Source organism: Thalassophryne amazonica, chromosome 11 (genome assembly GCF_902500255.1).
Source record: "Thalassophryne amazonica chromosome 11, fThaAma1.1, whole genome shotgun sequence".
In the NCBI taxonomy this organism is placed as follows: Eukaryota; Metazoa; Chordata; class Actinopteri; order Batrachoidiformes; family Batrachoididae; genus Thalassophryne; species Thalassophryne amazonica.
This window is the reverse complement of record NC_047113.1, coordinates 34153539-34177348: the sequence shown is the minus strand read 5'-3', so window position 1 is coordinate 34177348 and position 23810 is coordinate 34153539. Positions and strand designations below refer to the sequence as shown.

The 23810-nt window shown below is 43.2% G+C and overlaps 1 protein-coding gene across 1 annotated transcript in view; it reads right to left on the bottom strand.

Moving 5' to 3' along the window:
- The window catches only part of pdgfrb (platelet-derived growth factor receptor, beta polypeptide), an 87891-nt gene that overhangs the window by 39076 nt on the left and 25005 nt on the right, over positions 1-23810 (bottom strand). The window lies entirely within an intron of this gene.

Here is a 23810-nt window from a genome sequence, read left to right as displayed (position 1 = left end):
CAGAAAAGAAGAAGAATATCTTGAAAACAGCTTCAAAATGCTAAGATTCTTTCTTTTTGCCCCCTCTTGGTTCAACTGTGCTGGAAATGATTAATCTCTCATTAACTTTTGGATCTGTTCCTAAATGTTTCAAATCTGCAGTGATTAAACCATTACTTAAGAAATCTAATCTTGGCTCTAGTGTATTGAAAAACTATAGGCCGCTATCAAATCAATCATTTTGCTCTAAAATTCTGGCAAAGGTGGTTTCATGGCAGCTCCTGGGCCACATTACTGAGAATAATCTTTTTGAGCCTCTGCAGTCTGCTTTTAAAAAAATATCTTTCCACAGAGAAAGCTCTCACTAAAGTGGTGAATGATCTTCTACTTGCACTACGGTTCTGGTGCTGTTAGACCTTAGTGCTGCGTTTGATACCATGGATCACCATATTCTACTTGATAGGCTGAAAAATCACTATGGGATTACTGGGAGTGCCCTTGCATGGTTGACGTCATACCTGACCAGTCATTCTCACTGTATTTTGTATAATACTGTAACACTACCTCTAACCATAGTGACATGAAATTTGGGGTTCCACAGGGGTCCGTCTTAGGCCCCTTGCTTTTCTCCGTTTATATAGCACCCCTTGGGCACATAGTATGGCATTTTGGGATTACCTTTCACTGCTATGCTGATGATACTGTTATATATGCCGATAACTACTGGTAATCTCATCCACATAAAATCCTTAGAAGATTGCCTTGCATCAGTGAAAAGCTGGATGTCTAGCAACTTCCTACTTTTAAACTCTGATAAGACTGAAATGATGGTTCTTGGTCCAGTGAGACATCGTCATCAATTTGACCAGCTAAGGCTTAGCCTAGACTTGTGTGTCATACATCACACGGACAAAGTGAGGAACCTTGGGGTAATTATTGATCCTACATTGTCCTTTGACTTCCACATCAGAGATATTATGAGGACTGCTCTCTTCCACCTGCGAAATATAGTGAAGATTAGTCCCATGCTGTCTATGGCTGATGCTGAGACCCTGATTCATGTGTTTGTCTCTTCCAGATTAGACTACAGCAATGTTCTATTTCCTGGTTTACCGCAGTCCAGCATTAGGGGTCTCCAATTGGTTCAAAATGCTGCTGCCAGACTTTTGACAGGAAGCAGAAAGTTTGACCACATTACACCCATTTTGGCATCTCTTCACTGGCTTCCTGTCCCTGTGAGATCAGGTTTTAAGGTTCTGCTACTAACCTATAAAATTGTTCACGGACTGGTACCTCCCTACTTAGCTGACCTAATTAAACCCTACGTGCCGGCCCCGGCTTTGCGTTCTCAGGGTGCAGGACTACTTTGTCCCTAGGGTGAATAAAAAGTCTGTGGGTCACATAGCTTTCTCTTATCGTGCTCCTTTTCTGTGGAATTATCTCCCTGCATCAATAAAACAGTCAGATTCTGTAGAGACTTTTAAGTCCAGACTTAAAATGCACTTATTTTCCCTTTCGTATGGCTAGCATACTGGCATAGTATGTTACTATGCTTTTTACTCTTAATTCATTTTATTAGAAAATGGAGCGGGCCGCGGCTTCAACTTTATCTAAATTCTGGGTCTTTTAGTGAAGCTTAGGGCTAGTGGCCGGCAATCACCTTAGTATTTCTCTGTTTTTCCTGTTGCTTAATGCTGACAAATTATGCTGTATTTGTTGTCTTTCTGATGCCTGATTCTGTTTTTGCTCTCTGTTTGAAGTGCGGCTACATCCAGAGATGGGTGTCGTGTCTGTTTCTGCAAACCTCCTGTCCTGTGCATTGGTAACATTCCCTGTATATTCATTTTGTGAATTGTTTTGTAAAATGTGTCATCAGCATTGGGCCCAAGCAGTGGGTCACCCCTTTGAGTCTGGTCTGCTTGAGGTTTCTTCCTCAAATCATCAGAGGGAGTTTTTCCTTACCACTGTTGCCTGTGTGCTTGCTCTTGGGGTTGGTAAGGTTAGACCTTACTTTGTTGTGGTTTGGCGGTATATAAATGAAAATAAATTGAAATTGAAATTCAAGTACTTGTTTTACGTAAACAAATAATTATTTCAATATCATGTGGCATAATGTAATGTGAAAAAGTTTAAGGCAGATTCAGTGTGCCTTAGATGATAAGAAAGGAGAACAGAAACTCTGAGTCATTTCACATTTGGTCCAAATTGCATCACTAACTTATTTTGTTCACACATGGACCGCAAACAATACACCCATATACGTATATATAAGCTTATAACTTAATAAATTCACCTTTTTCAGAAACATTCTCCCCACCCATTTTTATTCTCATTTTTTATTTTGTTGTAATATGAACACTTGAACATTTCAAAGTAAAGTTTATGCTGATTTGATTGCTGACAAACAGCATCAAACGTTATAGTCCGTTCAAATACTTCAGCATTTTAACATTGTTTTACACTAAGAATACTTTAGACACTGCTGTTGTGCTTTTGCATCTAAACTAAAGCAATATTTGCGTAACCTTATATACTTGAAGAATTTCAATTTTAAATTTTTTGTTCAATTTATTTTCATTTATATAGCGCCAAATCACAACAGAGTTGCCTCAAAGTGCTTCACACAGGTAAGGTCTAACCTTACCAACCCCCAGAGCAACAGTGGTAGGGAAAAACTCCCTCTGAGGAAGAAACCTCAAGCAGACCAGACTCAAAGGGGTGACCCTCTGCTTGGGCCATGCTACAAAACATAAATTACAGAACAATTCACAGAACAATTCACGGACGAATATACAAGAAATGCTATTGGCGCACAGGACAGGAGGATCACCAACACGAACACAACTCCCATCTCTGGATGGAGCTGCACCTTAAACAGAGAGAAAAAACAGAATCAGGCATCAGAAAGACAAGAAATACTGTATAATTTGTCAGCATTAAACAACAAGAAAAACAGAGAAATACTAAGGTGATCGCCGGCCACTAGCCCTAAACTTCACTAAAAGACCCAGAATTTAGGTAAAGTTGAGGCCGCGGCCCGCTCCAATTACTAATAAATGAATTAAAAGAGTAAGAATTTCAGTCTTTTTACGGTATGAAAAATAACTATTATAGGGTATGTATATTTGTTGTGTGAATACAGGTAGTTCATCCCAACATTAACATTAATGGGACACGCTTAGACTTCAGAAAAATATAGGTTCATAGAGTTGTGTGTGTGTGTGTGTGTGTGGGGGGGGGGGGGGGGGGGGGGGGCAGTATACCCATGTTGGCCCGTGGACTACTTTCTTTTCAAAATTGTAGGGTGCCAAACAAGTGCATTCTCACAGTTTAAAAGCTGTCCTGAGGAATTTTTACATTGCAAAAAAAAAAAAAAAAAAAAAAAAAAAAGAAAGAAAGAAAAAAAGGTGTTGAATTGTTTTTCTGTGCATCGATCATTCAATTAATCAAAAGATATTTTCAGCTCAAATGATGACAGCAATTAAACTGCATGTTTTGTTGTGTTTGGTCTCACAAATATTAAAATTAATAATTTAGTCCACAAAGAAATTTTGAGTGAACACAACAGAAACTGAGGTGTTAACTTTCAAAGTTAAATATTGCAGAGTTTTTTGTTTTGTTTTAACCCTCTCAGTATTAACCATCACACAGTGTTGAACATGTTTATCAGAGCTGATCATGTCAGTGTCGATTCACCCGAATTCAAGTGTAGCTTAACTCTCTGAAGTGTAACTTTTACTCTGTCCATAAGTTGTGTAAAAATGAGGATCAGGATTTGCTGTGAAACACGTTGATCTTTCTGTGACAGCCTGATGTCATAACCAGAAGGTTTTGTATTCAGATCCAACCTGGTGTGTGGTATTCTAATTTGATGTAATCCTTCAAAACCTATACAAAGTGAAACTTGATCCAGATTCCAGATCCAGATCACCTCCAAAATTTAATGGAGCCTTCCATGGCCTAATATTTATCTGTGATGAAACTTTGGTGAGAATCTGTGAAACAGTTTTGAAGTAATCTTTCAAAGCCTATATAAAGTGAATCTTGATCCAGAATCCGGATCACCTCTAAAATTTAATGGGTTTTTCTATGGCCTAATATCTATCTGTGGTGAAAATTTCGTCAAAATATGTTCAGTAGTTTTGATGCAATACTGCTAACAGACAGACAGACAAATAAATAAATACAGATGATTTTATTACGTTGTTGGTGGATGTAATAATAATAATAACAAAAAAGCCTGTTCAACTCCACTGTCTTAAACCAAACAGGGTTAACATGCTCTGTATAGTGATGAAAAGCACAGACTTTGAAGTTAAAATCTAAACTCAAGAAGAGTGCTGAATCCTTAACTCCTTGGATAATGTTAATTTAAGATTAGATTACAGGTAGAATTTTATTAATGCCTTGGGAAGACTCCCTTGGAGAAATTGAGGTTCCAGCAGCACTGTATAGCAGCACACAGGATAAGAAGCATGCAGAGTATCAAAAGTGAAAGTATAAAAAAGAAAACAATTTGCAAATTTTTACACAGTAAAATCACCAGTGTAAAACTAACACAGTGTTAAATTAACACTGACAGTGAACATGTGGTCCCACTCTGACCAGACTAGGACCATATGTACACTGGCAGTGTTAATTTAACACTAGTGATTTTACTGTGTACTGTTCCTTTCCTTCCCGCCCCCTGTCTTCCTGTTGCTCCTCCTACCTTTACTTTAAGTGAAAAAGAAGAGCAAAAAATACCACTAAAGATTTTGTTTTTCAGTTTGCAGACTACCACTGATATGTGAGAGAGCAATGAACCCTCTAAACATTTTTTCCAGAAGGCTACAGGTCATGATGGATGGACTTCTGTCCTCATGAGACCCAGTTTAGTGAAGGATTATGAAATAAATCTCCTGTCAGAGGAATCTGCTTCCTCTGACAGGAGCCTCAGCTCCCGCCATATAAATAATAATATCTTAATTCATTAAACAACAAATCTTATCTTGCTGTTGAGCCGGTTTCTTTAAAGCTGAAGGTATTTGATGCCTCACTGCACCAGGACAGAGCAACAGTGTCCCTGTGGTTTAGATGGTGGTGCTGGACCACTCTGTCTATGAACAGACAGGTCACTGTGTCCAGCTTCACAGCACGCTCAGTCACAACAATGAGGCGTCTACACTGTTCCAGCAATGTGCTGAGATATCAATTGGTTTTGGTGGAAACAAAAGTGAAATTGGGAGCATAAACTTTCACATAAACCACGTCCACTTGAGCACAACTAAAGTCTTGAATGGCTGCTTCAGCTTTGTAAAACAAACGTGACCCCAAGGTGTGATATCAGTGTCACTTATTGGGGTCAAAGGTAACTTCACTCACCTCCAGTCTTCAGTGACTGCTGTAAGAGAGCAGGAGGGTCGAGGTGGCGAGGTGGGTGGGGGGGCTTTGTTGTTTTGTAAGGGTGGGGGCGGGAGGGTTAAGGGGCACACCACACAGACGTATGGAAACAGTTAAGCATAGATCACAGGCAACAGGGTGGGAAAGAGAGTGAGGGCGGAAGAACGAAGGCGGAGGAAGAGAAGGAGGGAGCCAGTGGAAAAAAAAACTGCAAAATCTTCAGAGAGTTCACCCTGTTACTCTTTTTATGCAGATGATACAATTTCTATTTTAAGACTGAGTGACTTTTATGACATCTGTAAGCATGTTTAAACTTCACCTGCTTATCCAGTTGAAGTTAATTAAACACTTAGGTGACATCACACCCACATCTACATCAAAGGCAACAATAAGTTTTGTTTTTGATTAAATTGGTAAGTTTTTGGGGGTGTAAATTTGATGAATGACCTGATTAATCTGGACTGTTCCATGTCCAACTCAATGCCGGTTACTCAAACCAGACACACGTTGTCTCACTAAATGAACTGCATCTGGCACTTCCGCTCCCAAAGCAAGAAACTCTTGACTTGCTCCCAAAACATGAGTTGTCCCTTTCCTCCCCCGCGCCTCCTGGTTCTAATAAAAAGAGTTGAAGGAGAGACAGATGCTTTTTTTTGTCAGGGTTCAAATTCAGATAAATATTCTTAGCAGCACTGATTTGTTCATGGCACACGCTGCACTGCACCCCCTAACCTCCCCTGTCCTGCACCCACCACCTCCGCAAGCACAAAAAACAAACCTCCCCCGTGCTTCTTTTGGCCACTGGCGTCTGTGTACAGTTCTCGTTCCCACAGCATTTCTGTCAAACTTTCCCAGGACCGTTGATGCACTTGGGACGCCATTGGTGACGACGGCAGGAGCGGAGGGGTCGCCTCATCACAGAGGGCCCCTGCAAAGAGGCTCCGTCCACTGAGGAAGTCATACATCAGCATTCACACGCGCCAGTAACCTGGTGTCAGTGATGACGGCCGAGCGGCGGCGGACAAATGCCTGGACACCAATGGCATGTGTCACTTGGCAGCGTAAGAAAAAAAATCTTATTGAAACTGGCTGTTGATGCTATTTTTACTAAAGAAGGGCTCCTCTGGGAACATCATCTGAGATCAAACTGGGGAAAACCTCCAAGCAGAACAAGACTCAAAGTCTTATCAAGTGGCGTTGTGAATGGGAGGGGAAACAAAATTTGGCTACAGCAAAAGGATGAGGGTTCACGTTGACTGATGAACAGTGAAGGAGGTTGAACAGATAGATGCCTCTTATGAAGGAATCTGACCTCCAAAATGTGACTGATTGGGTTCAGAGGACTGAAGTGAGCCAGTAGACTCCTTCAAAAGAAAGTGAAAGAGAAGACACTACAATGTGACATTGAGCCAACATTTAAGAACAAACTGGGATTGTAGTTGTAAACTCTGATGAAAACGTAGTTGTCTAGCTGCCAGTCTCTGTGCCGGTAAAGCTTTTGTGCAAAAAGGGAACAACCCACCCAATGAAGCATTAAGAGGGTCAGAACACTGTCTGACAATGAAACTCGAGTGAATCTGCCAAGAAAGTCTGGCAGCATTTCAATGTCTCTGCATGTCCCAGTTTATAAAAACAGCATTTTGATCTCAATCCGTGAGGTCACTCTGAGCCATGGACACAGTGGAATCATTTCACTATGATGAGTTAGTAATAAAATTGATACTAAAGGTGTCTGAATTTGTGATGTCACAATTAGAGGAGTCACAGACTGGATAGTGGTGAAAACTTGGATCTAGAATCAACATACAGATCCAGTCATATAATGGTTTCTCTCACAGCAAGGTTGATCATTCTGCCAAGTCTTGTGGCAATCATCTGAAAACCTTTTGAATAATTCTGCTAAAATGTCAGAAAACATACAGTCTCATACAAAAGTCTTTAGTACATTATATATGTGTAAACCTTTTATAGAATACTGAAACACTGCTTTATTTCATCCAATGATCAGATTTGGACTGGAGGTAATATTACATATAACATGGAGAAATAAAGTCTAAAACGGCTTCATTCTTTTAAAAATATGTAATGTCTTTCAATGGTCTCGTAAATTTTATAAGAAAATCAGGTTGTATTTAATAAGTATTTATAGTAATTTTATTTTTAAGGGATCATTGATTAATTTGTATGTATTTATTTATTAAATGCTGTCTGATCAATCACCACTGGAACTGTTCCTACTTGCAGGACTACCTACCTAGACGCTCTTATTTTACAAACCTTTTTGTGTTTGTCTTGCTTGTTTGAAAATTCTTTGTTGTACTTTGTTTATTGGATCTTTGTTATTGTTAGTATGGCCAAAGCAATTGGTCCATCCTCTGACTCTCTTCTGTTTTGAGGTTTTGTTAGGTTCTTTATCACGGTCAGACCTCCAAAAAGAATTGGACAGGAATGGGCTTCAAAGTTTAGATGTTCCATTGAAAAGAGTTGTTACACCGATACAGAGTTATCTTAGCGCTGGGATCTTGAACCGGTCGCATGCAAACACCAGGAACAAAGAACCCAGACTTCCTTTGTTCTCTAACTTTTATAACCAGCCTAAGCCACCCCCATATGGGCAGTCCTTAACCTGGCTTGAGTCAGTGTCTACGTCAGCTGGCTGCAGGGTGGTGAAAGTGGGCGGTGTCTGTTTGCGGTGCATTCATGGTTGTTATGTAAAAATCTTATAGTGTGTGTTTATGTATGTAGTGTAGTTTCACACAATAAAAACAGTGTTCCATCATGCTGATTCTTTTTCCAAATAGACATGAATACTTTGGTTTTATCAATTAAACATATATAAAAAGATCAGATGGTTATATCAAATAGACAGCTGTAAAAGGATCTGATAGTTTTACCAAATACAAGGACATTTTGTACATCAGCCATTTTGTAAGGCAGTTAGGTTAAGATCAGATAGTTACAAGGACATTTTGGATGTGCGTCAGCCATTTTGTGTTATGCATCATGGAACACTCTTACAGTTTCTTCCTCAAACAATGCCAGAGAAGTTTTTCCGTGACCACTGTTGCCTGTGTGGTTGCTCAGGAGTGTTGGTAAGGTAAGACCTTACCCTTGTGAAGGGCCTTGGGCAGACCCATGTTGTGATTTGGCATTATATAAATAAACTGAATTGAATTGATAGCTTTAAAACCCTTCCTTAAGAAACTTAGTTTGAAAAAATGGGGCTGCTGGCAAACTATAGACAGATATCTTTTTCTATGAAAGAGCAGCACGGTGGCCAAGTAGTTACTGTGCTTGTTTCCACAACAGAAGGTTCCTGGTTCAAGACCAGTCCTGCCCATTCTCCATGAAATGTGGAGTTGTGTCAGGATGGGCATCCGGTGTAAAACTTGTGCCAAACCAACATGCAGGTCCATCTCAGATCTGCTGTGGTGACCCCAAGTGGAAAAAAGGGAGAAGCTAAAGGAAATGATCTGCCTTCTTTATGAATGTTTCAGCAACAGTTGTCTTTAAGCAATGTCACATATTGTCAGAGAATTACATTTAGAGCCTTTGCACTTTGTGTTTAGGGCCCATCATTCACAAGAAACTACACCCATTAAAGCAGTGAATTATTTTTTACTGGCTATGGATGCATATGCCATGTCAGTGCTGTTATTAGACCTAATTGCAGCCTTTGATACAGCTGATAGCGCTATTTTGTTAAAGAGAATTAAAAATTGTTTGGACATATCTTGTTGGGCACTTTCACAGCTAAGATTTCACTTGTCAGAAAAAAAACTCAGTGTGTTTTTAGGAACAATACTAAATCTGAAAATTCCACAGTGATGTATGGGCTACCTCAGGGGTTCTTTTCTGGGACCAGTGTCATTCTCTTTTTCATGTAGCACCTCTTTGTCAGATTATATATAGCATGGGATGGACTTTCACTGTTATACTGATGAATTAACAGTTTATGTAGGCAATGTCCCTCAGAGAAAAAATAAAATAAATAAATAACTGGGGCCTGCAGCGAAACACTGGACATCTTCCAGTATTCTTTTTCTGAATCTAGAGTAGGCTGAGATGATTGTTACTGGCCTTGCTAATCAGAGACATATTAATGATTCATTAACATTGCCCCTTCATGAATGTGTGATTGATCAACATGAAAAAGCTGAATATCTTGGTGGGATTTGAGATACACATTGTCTCCTGGCCTGCATATTGGAGAGGTAGATAAGGCTGCTCATTGTCATGTAGATACGTTGAAATGATTAAACCTACCTGAGCCGATCTTAAGATTCTTCTGTTGTTAACTTACAACAGAATATGTGTTCCCTCATAAATTACAGAATGTAGTGAACCTTATGTGCCATCTCGTGCCTTGTAGTCTCAGGATGCAGGCTGACATCTTTGTTCTTAAGGTTGAGAAAAGTCATAAGATGAAGATCTTTTTCATTTTTGTTCTCCTGTCTTGTGGTATAATGTGCTGTAGGATGTGAGAAAGTTAAATTCTATTGAATATTTAAATCTCATCTTAAAAAAAAAAAAAAAAAACATTTTCCTGTTGTTTCTGATTAAACTCACTCATTCATCTTCAACTGCTTATCCGGAATTAGGTCACAGAGGTGACAGCTCCAGCAGGGGACCCCAGACTTCCCTTTCCCAGGCCACATTGACCACCCCTGACTGGGGGATCCCGAGGTGTTCCCAGGCCAGTGTGGAGATGTAATCTCTCCACCCAGACCTGGGTCTTCCCCAGAGTTTCCTTCCAGATGGATTGCCTGGAACACCTCCCCAAGGAGGCAACCCAGGGGGCATCCTCCCAGATGCCCAAACCATCTCAGCTGGCTCTCCTTTCAACATGAAGGAGCAGTGGCTGTACTTCAAGCTCCCCATGGATGACCGAACTTTTCACCCTATCTGTAAGGAAGAAGCCCATTTCGGCCACTTGTACCCGCGATCCAGTTCTTTCGCTCATGACCATAGGTGAGAGTCGGAACAAAGATTGACCAGTATATCGAGAATTTACCTTTTGGCTCAGCTCCCTTTTCGTCACAACAGTATGGTACAGCAAATGCAATACCACCCCGTTACACTGATTCTCCGGTCAATCTCATGCTGCATTGTCTCCTCACTCGAGGTACTTGAACTACTTCACTTGGGGCAAGACCTCATTCCCTACCCAGAGTAGGCAATCCATCAGTTTCCTGTTGAGAACCATGGCCTCAGATTTAGAGGTGCTGATCCTCAACCCAGCTGCTTCACACTCAGCTGCGAACTGATCAAGTGAGTGCTGGAGGTCACCGGCCGATGAAGCCAACAGCACCACATCATCTGCAAAAAGCAGTGATAAGACCCTGAGCCCACCAAACAGGAGACGCTCCTCCACTGACTACACCTCGATATCCTGTCCATGAATATCACAAACAGGTTAGGTGACAAGACGCAGCCCTGGCGGAGGCCAACCCCCACAGAAACGAGTCTGAGTTGCTGCCAAGCAACCAAACACAGCTCTTGCTTTGTCAGTACAGAGATTGGATGGCCATGAGAAGGGACCCTTTCACTTCATACTACAGCACCTCCTACAGTATCTCTCCCAGGGTATCCGATCATACTCCTTCTCCAAGTCCACAAAACACATGCAGACTGGGTGGGCATACTCCCTGACACCCTCCAGGATCCTTGTAAGAGTGAAGAGCTGGTCAGTTGTTCTACGACCAGGAAGGAACCCGCATTGTTCATCTTCAATCCGAGGTTCAACTATCGACCAAACCCTCCTTTCCAGCACGCTGGAGTAGACTTTACCAGGGTAGGATGAGTAGTGTGATGCCCCTGTAGTTGGCACACACTGTTATGATCTGAAGTCTGTGCTCTGTGTTTTTGTTTGATTATGTAGTTTTTGTCTTGTCATGTTTAGTTTAGGTTTTAGTTTTATCTTGCTTAGCTTAGGTTTTGTTCTGTTTTGTTTAGTTTTTATTTTTGTTAGGTTAGGTTTTCTTTGTTTCGTTTGCATGAATTCTCTCAGCAAGAGAATTCACTGTCCCTATCTCTCTTGTTTGTCTCTCTTGGTGCTTGGTGGTGGGCGTTACACTCTGTCTGGGCCACACCCTGTTCTGTATCTTTCCACACACCTGTTTCTAATCTGCAGCCCATTACCTGGGTGTATTTAAGCTCCACTGGTTGCACAAGTTATTTTCCAGATCATTGCACTTTGTGCCTTCACTTCCAGATCTGAGTTTGTGTTTTCCAAGTCCTGCTTCCACATTGTGTTTTTTGACCACCTGCCTGTTTGTACCGATCACACCTTTTGCCTAATGTTTTTGATCTGTTTGCTTATCTTCAAATCAAATCAATTTTATTTATATAGCGCCAAATCACAACAAACAGTTGCCCCAAGGCGCTTGGACCTGGGCGCTTGGATCCTTGGTCCAAGATCCTTGGTGTGTACCGGACCCTACTGAATCATTCAGTAAACGTTTTTACTAACCAGAGCTACTGTGTTGAGTCCTGCACTTGTGTCCATATGTTTCTGTCCGTTTCTGTGATACCCACAATGTTTCTGATTATTTTTTTAAATTAAGTTCGACCGAGGTTCGAGGACCGAGGTTTTTTTAAATTAAGTTCGACCGACTGAATCCGAGGTTCGACCATTGGTCGAACCTCAGATTCGGGAGGAGCAGTGTGGTTTTCGTCCTGGTCGCGGCACACTGGACCAGCTCTACACGCTCCATCGGGTGCTCCAGGGTTCGTGGGAGTTGGCCCAACCAGTCCACATGTGTTTTGTGGATCTGGAGAAGGCGTTCAACTGTGTCCCTCGGGGCACCCTGTGGGGAGTGCTCCGGGAGTACGGGGTCCGGGGTCCTTTGCTAAGGGCTATCCGGTCCCTGTACGACCGCAGCAGGAGCTTGGTTCGCATTGCCGGTAGTAAGTCAAACCTGTTTCCAGTGCACGTTGGCCCTGCCCTTTGTCACCGGTTCTGTTCATTAATTTTATGGACAGAATTTCTAGGCACAGCCAAGGTGTAGAGGAGGTCTGGTTTGGGAACTACAGAATCTTGTCTCTACTGTTTGTGGACGATGTGGTTCTGTTGGCTTCGTCAAATCAGGACCTTCAGCGTGAACTGGGGTGGTTTGCAGCCGAGTGTGAAGCGTCCGGGAAGAAAATCAGCACCTACAAATCCGAGGCCATGGTTCTCGACCGGAAAAAGGTGCTTTGCCCTCTTCAGGTCAGTGGAGTGTCCTTGCCTCAAGTGGAGGAGTTTAAGTATCTCGGGGTCTTGTTCACGAGTGAGGGATGGATGGAGCGTGAGATCGATAGATGGATCAGTGCAGCATCTGCAGTGATGCGGTCGCTGTATCGGACCGTCGTGGTGAAGAGAGAGCTGAGTAGGGGGGCAAAGCTCCCGATTTACCGATCGATCTACGTTCCGATCCTCACCTATGGTCATGAGATTTGGCTCATGACCAAAAGAACAAGATCGCGAGTACAAGCGGCCGAGATGAGTTTCCTCCGCAGGGTGGCTGGGCGCTCCCTTAGAGATAGGGTGAAGAGCTTGGTCACTCGGGAGGAGCTCGGAGTTGAGCCGCTGCTCCTGCACGTCGAAAGGAGTCGGTTGAGGTGGCTCGGGCATCTTTTCCGGATGCCCCCTGGACGCTTCGCTGGAGAGGTGTTCCGGGCACGTCCCATTGGGAGGAGGCCCCGGGGAAGACCCAGGACAATCTCTCGGCTGGCTTGGGAATGCCTTGGGGTTCCCCCGGAGGAGCTGGGGGAGGTGTGTGTGGATCGGGAGGTCTGGGCGGCTTTGCTTGAGCTGCTGCCCCCGCGACCCGACTCCGGATAAAGCGGAAGAAAATGGATGGATGGATGGAAGTTTATTCAAACATTTTAACTTTTTAAAAATGTGCATATATTTGATATTTAGACTATTAGTCTGTTCTTATGTGTATTAACTTTTTTCGTTTTATGCAAGTTTGATGTACACCTAGAAGTGCTGTACAAATAAAATGATAATTTCTGTCCCCTCAATGGACAAAAATCATTCCTGTGGTGTCTAAAGCTTTTGTACAATACTGTAAATGTTGCTAAAAATATAATTACTTTTCAGATATAACATACATATATATATATATATATATATATACTCAACAAAAATATAAACGCAACACTTTTGGTTTTGCTCCCATTTTGTATGAGATGAACTCAAAGATCTAAAACTTTTTCCACATACACAATATCACCATTTCCCTCAAATATTGTTCACAAACCAGTTTAAATCTGTGATAGTGAGCACTTCTCCTTTGCTGAGATAATCCATCCCACCTCACAGGTGTGCCATACCAAGATGCTGATTAGACACCATGATTAGTGCACAGGTGTGCCTTAGACTGCCCACAATAAAAGGCCACTCTGAAAGGTGCAGTTTTATCACACAGCACAATGCCACAGATGTTGCAAGATTTGAGGGAGCGTGCAGTTGGCATGCTGACAGCAGGAATGTCAACCAGAGCTGTTGCTCATGTATTGAATGTTCATGTCTCTACCATAAGCCATCTCCAAAGACGTTTCAGAGAATTTGGCAGTACATCCAACCAGCCTCATAACCGCAGACCACGTGTAACCACACCAGCCCAGGACCTCCACATCCAGCATGTTCACCTCCAAGATCGTCTGAGACCAGCCACTCGGACAGCTGCTGAAACAATCGGTTTGCATAACCAAAGAATTTCTGCACAAACTGTCAGAAACCGTCTCAGGGAAGCTCATCTGCATGCTTGTCGTCCTCATCGGGGTCTCGACTTGACTCCAGTTTGTAGTCGTAACCGACTTGAGTGGGCAAATGCTCACATTCGCTGGCATTTGGCACGTTGGAGAGGTGTTCTCTTCAACTCTATGCGAAGGAGATGTGTTGCACTGCATGAGGCAAATGGTGGTCACACCAGATACTGACTGGTATCCCCCCCCCAATAAAACAAAACTGCACCTTTCAGAGTGGCCTTTTATTGTGGGCAGTCTAAGGCACACCTGTGCACTAATCATGGTGTCTAATCAGCATCTTGGTATGGCACACCTGTGAGGTGGGATGGATTATCTCAGCAAAGGAGAAGTGCTCACTATCACAGATTTAAACTGGTTTGTGAACAATATTTGAGGGAAATGGTGATATTGTGTATGTGGAAAAAGTTTTAGATCTTTGAGTTCATCTCATACAAAATGGGAGCAAAACCAAAAGTGTTGCGTTTACACACACACACACACACACATATATATATATATATTCCTGTTATCAGTGGTGCGGAACGTTCGAGGGATTCAGTGACTTCAGTAAACTAACAAATATTTTATAATGTAGGTGTTTATTGATGTTTTTTATTCTTTGTAATAGGTACTCCATAATTCGCCTCTGAATAAAGAGGTCTGGTGTTTATGTAAGCAATGGGAGAGCAATCTGAATGAAGAATAAATTGTGATCCTGTCATAAAAGTTTTCCCACAGATGCTGGGAAACTGGTGCCTGATTGACCCTTCCTGGTGTTCGTGGACACCAGCTAACGAGAAACGTTGCTAAATTCATCCTTAGCTGTGGGATTAAGCGCCAACATATGTAAACTTGATTCCCTGAACAGCCTGTAATCCCACCCCTGGGATTACCTACAGTATATACATATATTTGGACTGAAACAGATTCATTCAAACATCTGGCAGTGATGAAGCGGTTTGCGAGGAGGTGGGAACTGCTTTGCCAAAACCGAGAAAAAAACTCTGCAACAAAAGAAAGAGAAAGATGTCCAAGTGCATCTGGACAGCGCTGATTTCCGGTGTGGGAAAATGTTCTCTGCTTGTGTGGGTGTGAGGCAATGATGCATCAGTGACAAAGCAGACCACCGCAACCACAAAGCAAATATGCACAAAGACAGGGAAAAAAATACCACAAGTACATATAAGAAACAGAAAACTGCTTCAACTAAGATGCAAACTCAAGAGCAAAAAATAAGAGGCAGTGACGAAGCATGACAAGCTTTGTACGTGCCACAAAAACAGCACCAGATGATGGAAAAAAAACATGAGACGGAGCATACAGACATACAGAAGACAATTAGTCCCAAACACCACTTCAAAGTTAGACGGGGATGGCAGAAGGAGCGCACGCACAGCGACATCACAGACACTCATGTTTACTCAAGTAATGTGTGCAGGAAGCTGTGACCTGTACAAGAAATCCAAATTTTAGTGGTCAGTTTTTTCCAGAACATGCACGACTATGAGCTGAGATAAGGCAGATGACAACCGCGAACATGATGCAAAGCCAGACCGAGTACACATCATTTTTCTTGTCTTTTTTTTTTTTTTTTTAGATTTTAGATGAAGGTCAGGGTTTCTTGTTTTGGTTCTAGAAAGTAAGACTTTGGCATGCGCTGTGGGAAAAAAATGACCCCGTCTGTTTGTTTCAACAAACCCCCATTTTTATCACTCTCACACAGACATCTCCCCCGAGACAAACTTTCTGATCCCTGCATACCCAAGATGCACTGCTCTCTCGCAAATCCCCAACACTTCATATACTACTCATGCCAAAGACCACTACATCTGTAAGAACGGTTGGTTATTGCGGACTCGTGAATTAAAGGTTATTTCAGTGCACATGAGTCACTATAAGCAGGAAATGCATGAGTGTGCAGTCTGTCCATGGGGTGTGTTTGTACGATCCATATCTCAGATTGTGAAATAACTATTGCTAGTTTCCAAGCATTTAAAGAGACATGACATAATAGTTCAAGAGAAAAAGGCACCACAAATCACCTTTTGGTCCTTTAGATGCACAGGGTGTTTTCTCAATTCATTTGTTGAGTTTTAGAAACTGTTAGATGAATAGTTTAATCCACTGACTGTCAGTGTAACTGTGAGTGAAGGAAGCTGCATTTGGGCAGCGCAGTCTCATTTGAGGGCGGGGCGCTTAAGGAGGTAAAATATGACGCATATGACACAATACTTTTACTTCTGGGGACAGCCCTCGTCTGTCCTCAGCAGAAACATGCCACTTTGTCTGAGTTTTATGGCAAATTACACAGCAAACAAAGTGAAAATATAAAGAAAAAGTGACAATGTGGTGGAAAGTGGACATGTGTTGCGGTTTGTTTATGACCTGGAGTTCAAACATGTCGAGGCGATTGTGCAGGTGAGAGACCGCAGCTACTCTGGACAGGTGTGTAGGCCAACACTTACGGTCACAACCTCTCCCATTTGCCTCGTCTTCCCTTCTCCACTGGGAACCAAATAAAACTGCACTTTTCGCAACTGCTTCGGTGATTGCAGCCAAAAACAAAACAGTACACTATTTTTCCGTTAGAGGTGACGCTGTGGGGAGGGACTAATACCTGGATGTAGTGTGGGAGTGTCAGCACAAACCTGTCAGAGGATGAAGGTTTCAAACCATTTTAAACCGGCACGTCCACTAGGTGACGGCGAGTACACTTTTAAGTTTACTGAGCCAGGCTGAATGGTTTGTGCCAAACTCCCACACTCCATCCAGGGATTAGTCTCTGCCGTGTTCCTGCCAGCTGTCCCCGGATGTGCTCAAATCCAGCGACATCACACAGGGGTTCAAACGAGACTGCCCTGTCCTATTTGCCCCAGCTATACATTATCACACTTAGCACCCCACTGACCATACATTTGAAGCCTCCTAAGGTGGAGCCATACTGCTGTGTATTGTTATTGTAATGGCTGAGTGGATCCTTGTCATTTGATTGGTGCTTTGTATGTCACATGACATAGATTATTCATCCCATTTGTGTTGCATTACATTTAGAGTGCAAATTTGGTTCCATACGTTTGGTACCATTGCACTCTGCACACACACACACACACACACACACACGCGTGTGCACACACATACACATGCGCATGCGTGCGCACACACATACAAAACAAGTCCACTGTGCTGTCTGGAGGCTGTTAGCAGGAAGTTGGAATGAAAATGTTGTGTGGGCCGCTGAAGAGGAGGTACTGCTGGCCCACCACCAGAGCCACTGGGAGTGACAGCTGTCACTCATCCTCAGGACCAGCTGTCACTCATTCATCATCATCACCATCACCATAAAGGCCGGACTGCAACTCCACCTCCTCGCCGAGAAATCAGCTACCATTCAGGTAATTTCTCTGCTGACTCAAAACGTTGAGTAATAATCTGAACTTCTTTTGCAGCCGTTATCCTGTGGTGTTTGCTTTATCTGTGGGATTGGCGTTTGGTGTGATCAGCGACGGCTTCGCTTCACACTCCAATCAGATAAGTGGTTAGACAGGAGCTGCACGAGTGTGTGATTGGAGGTGGAGGTTCTCCCTCCTTTACTGAACACTGACTGTGGGATTACTGAGTGTGCAAACTCACACTCATCAGGACTGTCTCTGTTCTCTGCCAGCAGTACCGGGTCTGACTGCTGAAGACAGCGGCCACCTGGGGCGCAGGGCTTGGCGGCTCTGGTGTTCTTCAGCTCCGTTGGTGGTGGAAGCTGTGTGGGGATCCAGCTCTTCTCTCGCCAGGCGTCTTCTATCGTCGAGCCTGCCCACACGTCACCTGGTGTTTGATTGACAGTCCACCATATTGTTATTGTCTGTACGTCGTCGTGCGATTCACAACATTAAATTGTTACTTTTGGCTTATCCATTGTCCGTTCATTACCGCCCCTGTTGTGGGTCCGTGTCACGACACTTTCACAACAGAAAAGCTGGACTAATTTCTGATGTGATTTTTTTTTTCGCTGCACTGATGTACACTGAGGATGTCCTTGCCAAAATGCTGTTGCTATCATGCCCCCCCATGTGATGTCATGTTTTTTTTTTTTTTTTTTTTTTTTGTCCTGAACATGATAAGGGTGTAAACGGACATGAAAAGCAATTCTCCCATGGTCTTGTGTACCTTTTTATAGGATACAACAAAAATGGATACAACAAAAATGGCAACGAGGGAGTGCATTTGTGCACTGTTATTATTTTTTTCTTTGAGGAAAGTCAGAGTTTGGGCAAGTTTTTTTCTTTCCACATGCACATATCGCAGCTGTGCAATGGTGCCGGCCAGCTTCCTGCAGTCTGTCTGAGATGATACTAACACAGACAATAGCGCTGCTGCCAAGGAAGGAGGGAGAATCTCCCTGTTGGAAAGGAAGCTAAGAGACTGCTAAAATGGGAGAATTGCATCAGGACCATGAAGAAATTAAGGACTGTTCATGCAAACAAGTGTAGGATAAGACTAATTGCTGAAATTAGAGAAACACAAATAAAGTCACTGAACATGGCTGCACTGGTTGGGAGTTCATACATGGAAAGGTTTGAGTATTTTGTGCTTGTTAAACACATTAATGGAGATATTATCGTGCCAGTCCTCTTAAGTGTTATGGGAGGAAAGATATTCAACGTACTTCGCAGTTTAGTGCAAACTGACAAGTCGTATGACCAAATAGTGAAAATATTAGGAGCTCGTTACTCTCCAACACCACTGCTTATCGCAGAGAGATTACGATTCAATAAGAGAAACTAGGAAGAGAGTGAATCTGTTGCACAGTTTGTAGCAATGCTGAAATGCTTAGCAGAGCATTGAGAACTTGGACTTTCACTCAGCGACACCATACGTGACAGACTGGTGTGTAGTCTACGCGGTGAGGCTATGCAAAGACGACTGCTCACAGAGGCTAACCTAACACTAGAAAAGACCATAGTGTTAAGTACATCAATGTAGATGGCAGTCTGAGAAGGACAACAGTTAAGTGCATCAACCCAAGTTCATAAGTTATCCTTTGAGCCCAATAGCAAGACAGGAGCTAGCAAGCCATGGTATCATTGTGGAAAAACAGGACACCAAGCACCAGAGTGTTGGTATAAAGACTTAGACTGCAGAAACTGTGGAAAGAAAGGCCACATCGAACGTGCATGTAACAATAAAAAGGCCCAGTCATACAAACAGCACAATGAGACAAAGAAAAGTGGTTTCCACAGATACAAAAAGAAACAAGTGGACAAGATAGAACATGAACAGGATGAGCATAGTGACTGTGAGTCTGATGATGAAGGTACAGTGGATGTTTTATCTATGAATGACGTACTGGGTTACAAGCAGTGAGGGTGCAACTGGACACCGGTACACGTGTATCCATGGTTTCTGAAGCTGCTTACAAGGAAAAGCTACAGTACCTCACTCTTCGAGATACAAAATTGAAGTTAAGGACCTAAACAGGTGAGCCTGTCCTAGTGTCAGGAATGTGGATGTAACAGTGGAAGACAATAACCAAAAAAGGACTCTTTCACTTTACATCATACCAGAAAACCGTTCAGCTCTGCTTGACCGCTGCTGGCTAAGAAAGCTCAGAGTGAACTGGCAGGAAGTGCTTATGGTTAATAACGAAGACACAGGCCTCCTACAGGAGATCTTAAAGAAGCACTTCAAAGTGTTAGATGGAGAACATGGGAGTATGAAAGATATCACGGTCAAGTTAACAGTCAAACCAGGAGGCACACCCAAGTGTCTGAAAGCTAGACCTGTCCTGTATGCCATCAATCCCAAAGTGGAAGCAGAATTAGACAGGTTAGTGGAGAGAGGAGTATTGGAACCTGTGAGCACGAGTGAATGGGCAACATCAGTTGTTCCAGTCATGAAAAAAATGATGGGGCCCTATGGATCTGTGGTGATTTTAAAGTGACTGTGAACCCTGTCTTGACTGCAGAATAATATCCATTACCCCTCATCGATGACCTCTTCTCAGGGTTGACTGGACGGCAGAAGTTTAGTAAAATAGATTTATGTCAGGCCTATCTCCAAATGTATGTTGACCCACAGTCACAGGAATTGTTGAGCGTAGTGACACACAAGGGTCTCTACAGATATTAGAGGCTCCCTTTTGGGATAACACTGCTCTGGTGCTTTTACAAAGAGCAATGGGCCAGATACTGAGTGACACTGCAAAGACTGGAGGAATATGGTCTAAGATTCAAGAAAGACAAGTGTGAATTTTTTTGACCATCTGTTGAGTATCTGGGGCATGTGATCGACAGTCTTGGACTCCCCAAAGCACCATCAAAAGTGAAGGCCATTGTTGAGGCTCCATCCCCAAAGAATGTGAGTCAGGTCAGATCATTCCTGGGGTTGCTGACATATTATGCAAGATTTTTGCCCAAACGTGCTAACAAACTGAAGCGGCAACATGAGCTTCTTAACAAAACCAAGACATGGACATGGACAGACAAAAGATGGCTTTCAAATAAGTAAAGACAACCCTTTCTCAGTCTCAGGCCCTCACTCATTTTGACTATGCATTGCCATTGCAACTGGCATGTGACGCCTCACCATATGGGGTGGACACAGTCGTGTCATACATCATGCCTTCAGGGAAATGGAGACTTTCACATCAAGAATACTAAGTAAAGATTGACCCTGAAGCCTTATCAATAGTTTTTGGAGTGAAGAAGTTTCACCAGTTTCTCTTCGGCATAAAATTCATGCTGCTCACTAACCATCGCCCTCTCACTGCTATTTTTGGTCCTCATACTGGTATTCCATTGCTGGAGGGCAGCCATATGCAATGATGAGCTCTGTTATTGTCCCCCAACAGTAGTAGAAGTAGCAGTAGAATGGAAATGCTGATGGACTCTCAAGGCTCCCATTGCCTGTCACATACACTGAGCCAACACAAGCTGAGATCTTCTAATTAAAGGATGTGACTGCTGCTCCAGTGACCTCAACTCATGTTAAGAAACACACACTCACAGACCCAGTCATGTCTGGGGTTTCGGACATAGTCACTCCTGGGAGGAGAGGAGAAATGACACCAAACATGAAGCCCTATCTGGTGAGAAGAAATGACCTCTCAGTCCAGTCTGGATATCTCTTGTGGGGCTATCGTATCATTATGCTACCACCACTGAGACAGAAAGTACTGAGAGAGCTCCACTCTGGACACTGCGGGATCATGCAAATGAAGAAATTGCACCCAGTTATTTTTGGTGGAAAGGCATAAATGCAGCCATAGAGGAGAAACCAGAGTCCTGTTCTGCCAGAATCTGAGAAATCTCCCTCAGCTGGCTCCATTACACCTGTGCAACTGGACAGAAGAACCATGGCAAAGAGTCCACATAGACTTGACTGGACCTCTAGAGAAGCACATGTTCTTTGTCGTAGTTGATGAAAATGGCCTGAGGTTGTTGTTGTATGGTTGTTATTTTTATTCATGTTTTCTGGGTTTTAGTTGTATTTTTTCCAATTTTATGTGAATTATGTGTTTTATGATGATTTTTGTTTTCTGTACAGCACTTTGGTCCACTGGTTGTTATAAAGTGCTTAATAAATAAAGTTGGTTGGTTGGTTGTTGTCATGAAGAGCATCTGCACATAGAGAACCATTGAAGAGCTAAGGTCTACGAGGTCTATTAGAAAAGTATCTGACCTTATTATTTTTTTCAAAAACCATATGGATTTGAATCACGTGTGATTGCGTCAGACAAGCTTGAATCCTTGTGCGCATGTGTGAGTTTTTCCACACCTGTCAGTTGCGTCATTCGCCTGTGAGCAGGCTTTGAGTGAGGAGTGGTCCAGCCCCCTCGTCGGATTTTCATTGTCAGGAAATGGCGGAATGATTTGGGCTTTTTTTCCATCAGAATTTTTTCAGAAAATGTTAGAGACTGGCAGCTGGAAACCATTCGAAAAATTTATCTGGCTTTCGGTGAAAATGTTACGGGCTTGGTAGAGAATAAGGAGTGTTACTGTCGCTTTAAGGACGGCCCCCAGCGGCTGTGGGGCACGCCGCGCTCCGAAGCTGCCATCGACAGGCTGAACAACCATTTCATTTCTAAACGGATGGCTGTCTGGATCCGTGACCATTGTGTGCCATTTCTTTGGTTATCACAAGAGCTGGACATCAATGATTTTCTGGCAGATTTCACTTTTAACAAGAGATTTTGTAATGGAAAGCCGAGCAGAGGCTTCGTGCGTCACGATGGATTCGCTACTGGAGCAAGACAAAACCGCCTCCGTTTTGGTCTCACAGGATGGCTTTAAGATGGCGTTCAGACAGCTGTCGGTGGTTTTTTCATCGAGCGATTATCAGAGAAATTTTGGATGTGCCTGGACATGCCAGAACATGTCCCGTGAGGCTTCATCACGGCGTTGCTGTGCGCCATGCGGCACTGCCACGACGTGCGGAATTCCTCCACACGTCTGTCTCAATGTGCCGAAAAAGTGCTGATGTCCACGTCTTTTCACAATTCCTGTGCTAGTCAGACGACGTCCCGGATAAAATACAGCGTCCAGTTTGGAAATGAACGGCACATTCCACTGTTACAGGAGTTTTTGTCATGGAAAGAGGAGCGGAGGCTTTGTGCATCGCGGCGGAGCCGCATGGCGCACAGCAATGCCGTGATGAAGCCTCACGGGACATGTTCTGGCATGTCCAGGCACATCCACAATTTCTCGGATAATCACTCGATGGAAAAACCACTGACAGCTGTCTGAACGCCATCTCAAAGCCGTCCTGTGAGACCAAAACGGAGGTGGTTTTGTCTCGCTCCAGTAGCGAATCCATCATGATGCGCGAAGCCTCTGCTCGGTTTTCCATGACAAAATCTCTTGTTAAAAGTGAAATCTGCCGGAAAATCATTGATGTCCAGCTCTTGTGATAACCAGAGAAATGGCACACGATGGTCACGGATCCAGACAGCCATCCGTTTAGAAATGAAATGGTCGTTCAGCCTGTCGATGGCGGCTTCGGAGCGCGGCACGCCCCACAGCCGCTGGGGGCCGTCCTTAAAGTGACAGTAACACTCCTTATTCTCTACCAAGCCCGTAACATTTTCACCGATAAATTTTTTGAATGGTTTCCAGCTGCCAGTCTCTAACAGTTTCTGAAAAAATTCTGATGGAAAAAAAGCCCAAATCATTCTGCCATTTCCTGACAATGAAAATCCAACGAGGGGGCTGGACAACTCCTCACTCAAAGCCTGCTCACAGGCGAATGACGCAACCGACAGGCGTGGAAAAACTCACGCATGCGCACGAGGGTTCAAGCTTGTCTGACGCAATCACACGTGATTCAAATCCATATGGTTTTTGAAAAATATAATAAGGTCGGATAGTTTTCTAATAGACCTCGTATCTTCAGTTGCATTGGTTTGCCACAAGAGTTTGTTAATGATAATGGCCTGAGTGTCTGAAGAGTTCGCAACATTCATGGAGAATGTTATTCAGCACATCAACTCGGCACATTATCATCCACCTACTAATGGGCTCACTGAAAGATTTGTACAGACCATGAAGCAAGCTCTATCATCTCAGACCACACAGCCTCTCAACAGGCATCTCAATGCTTTCTTGTCATACAGAAATACACCTCATGTTACCACTAAGGTCTCCTGCTTCAGCTATGTTCAAGAGACCTGCCACATTTCTCACATTTCTCCATGTAATGTGGAGTTGCGTCAAGAAGGGCAT